This window comes from Schistocerca serialis, chromosome 1, assembly GCF_023864345.2.
Source record: "Schistocerca serialis cubense isolate TAMUIC-IGC-003099 chromosome 1, iqSchSeri2.2, whole genome shotgun sequence".
NCBI classification, from domain to species: Eukaryota; Metazoa; Arthropoda; class Insecta; order Orthoptera; family Acrididae; genus Schistocerca; species Schistocerca serialis.
Window position 1 is genome coordinate 832,313,344 of NC_064638.1, and position 6,000 is coordinate 832,319,343.

Here is a 6,000-nt window from a genome sequence, read left to right on the forward strand (position 1 = left end):
TTTGTATCATCGGCAAACAAAACGAACTTGGCATCTGGTAATGTTACTGATGAAAGATCATTGATATACACAAGAAAAAGTAAGGGCCACAAAATGGAACCTTGTGGGACCCCACATGTAATTAGTTCCCAGTTGGATGATGCCTGATAGCTTGATACATGTCTCTTTCCTAATAACATCCTTTGTTTCCTGCCAGAGATATAAGATCTGAACCATTTTGCAGCATTTCCTGTTACGCTATAATATTCTAATTTATTTAAAAGGATATTGTGATTTACACAGTCAAATGCCTTTGACAGATCACAAAATATACCAGGTGCCTGCAATTTTTTGTCTAAAGAATTAAGCACATTTTCACTGTAAGTGTAGAGAGCCTTCTCAATATCAGAACCCTTTAGAAATCCAAACTATGACTTTGACAGTATGTTATTTTAGATAAGATGGATATAAAGCCGATTGTACATTACTTTTTCCAAAATTTTTGAGAATGCTGGCAACAGTGAAATTGGACAGATATTTGATGCTATTTCTTTATCTCCCTTCTTAAACAGTGGCTTAACTTCAGCATATTTCAACCATTCAGGAAATATTCCACTGATAAACGACGGGTTACACAGATAGCTTAATATGTTACTTAGCTCAGAATCACATTCTTTAATGAACTTTGTTGATATTTCATCATACCCACTAGATACGTTTGATTTTAAAGATTTTATGATGGACATTATTTCTGCTGGGTAGTGAGGGTCAAATTCATATTGTGGAAGTTACTTGAAATGTCTGGTCTGAGGTATTCTATAGCAGCATCTACCGAACCTGACAACCCCATCTTTTCAGTAACAGTTATAAAATGTTTGTTAAAAAGTTCTGCAACACTATACACATCTGTCACCAATGTATCATTTACTCTTAATGCTATTTGTTCCTCTTCATGTCTGGTTCTACCGGTCTCCTCCTTCACTATATCCCATATTGTCTTTATTTTGTTATCTGATGTGACTATCTTTTCCTTGTAATGTATTTGCTTTGGTATCCGTATTATAGTCTTTAATATTTTGCAGTATTTCTTGTAATGTGCTATAGCATCAACATCGGAACTGTTTCGGATTGACAGATACAGTTTTCTTTCTGTTTTACAAGATACCCCTATTCCTTGAGTAATCCATGGATTCTTTGTAGACTTTGCTCTAACCTTGGTAGGTTTGGGGGGAAAACAATGTTCGAATAAGGTAAGCACTTTATTAGACAGTAGTGGTACACTGCCTTTGTCGAGGGGGTTGAGTAAGAGAGTAATCACGTTATACATTAGTCTCCCAAAGCACTTAACAATCAGCAGCGGCAATGGCGCGTGCGGAGAATGATTGCCGGTAAAGCTACGCATCATATGCGAGTTCTTTGACTTTCTCGTCGTGTCCATTTTCCGAGACGTATGTGGGAGGAAGTAAAATGTTGACCGACGCTTCTTGGAAAACACACTCCCTAAATTTAAGCAGTAAATCTTTGCACGATGCACAGGGCCTCTCTTGTAGCATCTGGCACTGGTGTTTGTTGAGCATCTCACGCCCTGTAAACCGTACTGTGCGAAATGTGCTGCTCTTAGTTACTCTTTTCCGTCTCTTCTATTAATCCTGCTTAGTAACGGTCCTAAACTCATGAACAATGCCAAAGAATCGGTCGAACTAGTGGTCTGAAAGCCAATTATTTCAAGGGTGAAATACATTTCCTTAAGATTTTTCCAGTGAATCTCAGACTCCATTGCTTTTCCTCCTGTTTGTTTTATGTCATCATTTTACAGCGGTGGATGCTTACTCCTAGGTATTCTACGGTAGTGGCGTTTTCTAGAGATTTGTCGCCTGTCTCTCCTGTTACTCTCAGACGGTCGTATTCTACAACTCCTGTGAGGTAACGGGGGATAATATGGCCATACAGCAGCTTTGCTCTCAATGCAAATATTAGCTATGCAAAAATGGATGGGATGTGAAAAGCACAAAGACAAGTCAATATATTTATAGACTCGTCTTTGCCTGATAAACAGAAGGCAGCATCCAGCAGTTTCAGATAGTTTTGATTACTTGGGTACATAATTGCATATAATTACTGTACATGACTTTGCACTTAAGTAAATAATGTAGGGTGTGCTTGTAGTGAATCCTTGGATCATTGAAATAGAAGTCATATGAAAACGATCTCTTCCAAGTAGTTCGTAATTTAAATTTAAAGCACAGCAGCGGTAATAATATGTTGGGCTGGTGTACTTCAATCAAAACGTTTCATAGTAGAATTAAGTTATAAAGATGTTTAGAACAATTGCAAAGTAAGTCATTATTTTATTATGAAGACACTATTCAGTTTCAATCTTTGTAGTGCCAGACAAGTATTTGTATGTCTCATATTTCGTGCAAAGACGTCATTAAATGAAGGGAGTGGGTGAAACTGTGCCAAAACATGGAGTTATTCCTAATTATGTAAATCTGACAGCATGTCATAAATTAGTTCTGATTTTAATTTTCCACGCTTAAGAATAAAATTATGTATTAAATGCAGAGTGAAAATCGTGTAATGCAAAATGGACATGAAAATACTTGCTTTGTGTGTTGATGAGTGTTCGTAGTTCCGTTGCATAGTGTTTTGTTTTTTTAATTGCAACGAATTATAAAATTATGTGGTGATAAATGTGTGTGAAATAATATAATGAATTTAGGTTTAAGTATTTAAATTTTACAAAAATTGTAAACGTTTTGTGGCCATGTTTAGGAATTATTTTGATTACTGTAGTGTCACGTGAACCGACTCAGGACTGGGGATATGAGCGGGAAAATGTGGACTTTGGTCGTTGTCCGTTGTGGTGGTAAGTTCGGAGCAGCAAACTGCCGCGAGTGTAAGCATGGACGCCAGTGTATGCGAATAAACTGTGAAGGAACAACTTGAAAGTGTGTGGGTGCGAGACAATAAACCATGTGTACAAATTGCACCGATTATTATTTATCTAGATCAAATTTATTTGTCAACTTTAATATGCATGACCAAAAAGTTACAAGTGTTTGTTTTAAATAAATAATTTTCAAATGGTTCAAATGGCTCTGAGCACTATGGGACTTAACTGCTGAGGTCATCAGTCCCCTAGAACTTAGAACTGCTGAAACCTATCTAACCTAAGGACATCACACACGTCCATGCCCGAGGCAGGATTCGAACCTGCGACCGTAGCGGTCTCGCGGTTCCAGACTGTAGCGCCTAGAACTGCTCGGCCACTCCGGCCGGCAAATAAGTTTCAATCTGAACTTGTATAGTGTACCTCATTTTGCGCAAGGTTGTGCTGTAGACAACTGTGTATTCAATTCACTGCTGTTCAAAGGCTAGCCAATATATGAGTCAGTATTAGGGGCGCAAATGCAACCATTCACTACCAAAACCCTTTGCAGATGAACCACGTGTAAAATAGGTAGTGAACGAGCCCGAGTACAGTTGCACTCCGCAGGCACTTTGAATGTTGCTGTTGTTGTCTTCAGTCCGAAGACTTGTATGAAGCAACTCTTCTTGCTAGTCTGTCCTGTGCAAGCTTCTTCATTTCTGCATAAGAATGCTCTCTAAATAAACACATAACAGTAATTAGTCGCAGAAGATTCTTTTGCCATTCAACAGGGAGCGGGTGAGTCACTGAATGCGGAATACGGGTTGCAAACACGTCATAAATTTTAGTTAACATATCTATTAAAAAAGTTGATTAAAAGTATATTCTAATCAAGCACAGGTGACAATGCGATGCTGATGAACCACTATGCTATTCCCTGCTTACCGGCGTTATTGTCCGTTATTATACGTAGAGTGCCAGCCAGTGTGCTCTCCCAGGCTTTAACGCTAGCATTCAACTTGGGTCCGCTTCATCTCGTTTTCAGTAGTCATCAAGTTACCCTACCACGCTTGAATGGTCACCGTTCCAGTCCCTCGCCAAACGAAAATCTCTGTCAGCAGTTGGGATGGAAGCCTATCTCTCCGTATAGCAGTCTGGTGCAATGACGGATCAACTACGAAGCCGGACATATAAAAAAATATAGAGAAGTGAATGTCATTTCGTTCGTAAAAAGTTCCAATGCTGACAGTGGAGGAGAAGGAGGAGATAAGTGTTCAACGTCCCGTCGACAACGAGGTCATTAGAGACAGAGTGCAAGGTCGGGTTAGAGAAGGAAATCGGCCGTGGCATGCGAAAAGAAACGTCCCTGCGTTTGCCTGAAGCGATTTAGGGAATTTACGGAAAACCTAAACCTGTAGGGCTGGCGCGGGTTTGAACCGTCGGCCTCCCGAATGCAAGTCCAGTGGGCTAACCACTGCGCCATCTCGCCCAGTAATGCTGATATGAAAGAAAAATGCTTGAACTAAGAAAGCTGCAGAAAAAGAAAACATACGAGAGTTTCACATGTAACTGACTCCTGTTACTGGGCAGATAAGACAAGAGGTTTACGATGTTTGCAGAAAAATCAAGAGTGGAAGAAAAGAAAGCGCGTTCGCCGGTTACGGAGCAAGTATGAGGCCGAGTGCGCATGCGCGTACTCTGACGGACAGCATTAGTGTTGCGCATGTGCGGCGCCGCATCAGACGCCGCCACGACGAAGTCTCGAGTCTGGGCTCTGTTCGTCACTTTTTTCTCTCTAATTACACGTCAGTATAAAAACTGCTATCCGGTTGCCTATCGGTCATGCTAGAAAAATTTAATGTTAAATCTTGGATCCAGTTTTCGAGTGAATCTTACCAATATTTTTATAACTTCAGGCGGAACTCTTTATTTTATAATCATTGATTCAAAAAGTACAGACGGTGACGAAACTTGGGAGGGCGGTTCGTGACAGTTTCATTAAAGGAAGAGACCTTAAGCACTTTCCGTCTCTGATCGTAACTTGTAAGACACGTTCGTGTTTAAATCTATGAGCAAAGCTGGTAATGTGGTCTCTTATTTATTTATTCCTATCTTTTACCTCTACACAGTACACAATGAAATTAAGTTTCATCTTTTACTCGATTTCTTTCGGTGTAGTTCAAATGGCTCTGAGCACTATGGGACTTAACAGCTGAGGTCATCAGTCCTCTAGAACTTAGAACTACTTAAACCTAACTAACCTAAGGACATCACACACATTCATGCCCGACTCGAACTTGCGACCGTAGCGGTCGCGCGGTTCCAGACTGTAGCGCCTAGAACCGCTCGGTCACTTCGGCCGGCTCGGTGTAGTTGCCTGCTTATTATTGAAATGCTGAAGAAGTACGCTTAACGTGCCTCACATTTGCCTGTGTGACGTTTTAAATCATTAAAGCTACCTCACAATTAGAGCAAAGAGTAACCTTTAAAGCATTTGAAAATGTTGTAAAGCAATAAAAATAACCATTCTTATAGGTAAGTAACTTCGTCGAATCCAGGTACTCACAGATACTGTTGCAACGGCGCGGTTCCTCCTAAAATGCAGGAAACTCTTCGCTACATTTTTTGCTGTCGGAAGCTAATAAATCAACGTGAGGTCTCTCAGCGAACGCTACAACGTCGCTTGAGACGCCTCTCGGCTGCCACAGTACAAACGATAGAAGCGGCGCTGCGGATCTCAGAGATAAACGGCCTACCATTGCGCAACGGCGGACTGCCACGTGGTGGAGCAGCAGTGCCACCGGTTAAAGTGCGTCAGCGGTGATTAAAGGGCGTACCTGAAGTCTGCGTGTGACCTTCTGCTCCTTAGAGCCACGGGGGCCTCGCGTGTTAATGTAGGAAGCATCTCTAAGACTTTTTTAAAAACATATTTCAATAACAGCTTGAGTTATGCTGCTTGTTAGGAGACATACGCTCAAGAATTGTCGAGTAAGTAAGTAACATCCATGTACGTACATCCTCCTTCGAATGGCGAAATCACTGAAGATTTCTAAGAAGGTCATCATCTTTATAATTTGAACATTAATCCACATCAGACAGATGTTAAACTACCTCTCTTTCCTTTAATAAATGAAGTGAAATATATGTAA

The 6,000-nt window shown here is 40.6% G+C and overlaps 1 protein-coding gene across 1 annotated transcript in view; it reads right to left on the reverse strand.

Annotated features, from left to right (window-relative positions):
• LOC126438389 (solute carrier family 22 member 7-like) overlaps positions 1–5,553 on the reverse strand; it is a 147,127-nt gene extending 141,574 nt beyond the window's left edge. Inside the window, exon 1 of the mRNA XM_050090549.1 lies at positions 5,418–5,553. The gene's annotated coding sequence lies outside the window, so the exon portion shown is untranslated. The remainder of the gene's footprint in view (positions 1–5,417) is intronic.
• Between the last annotated feature and the right edge of the window lie 447 nt (positions 5,554–6,000).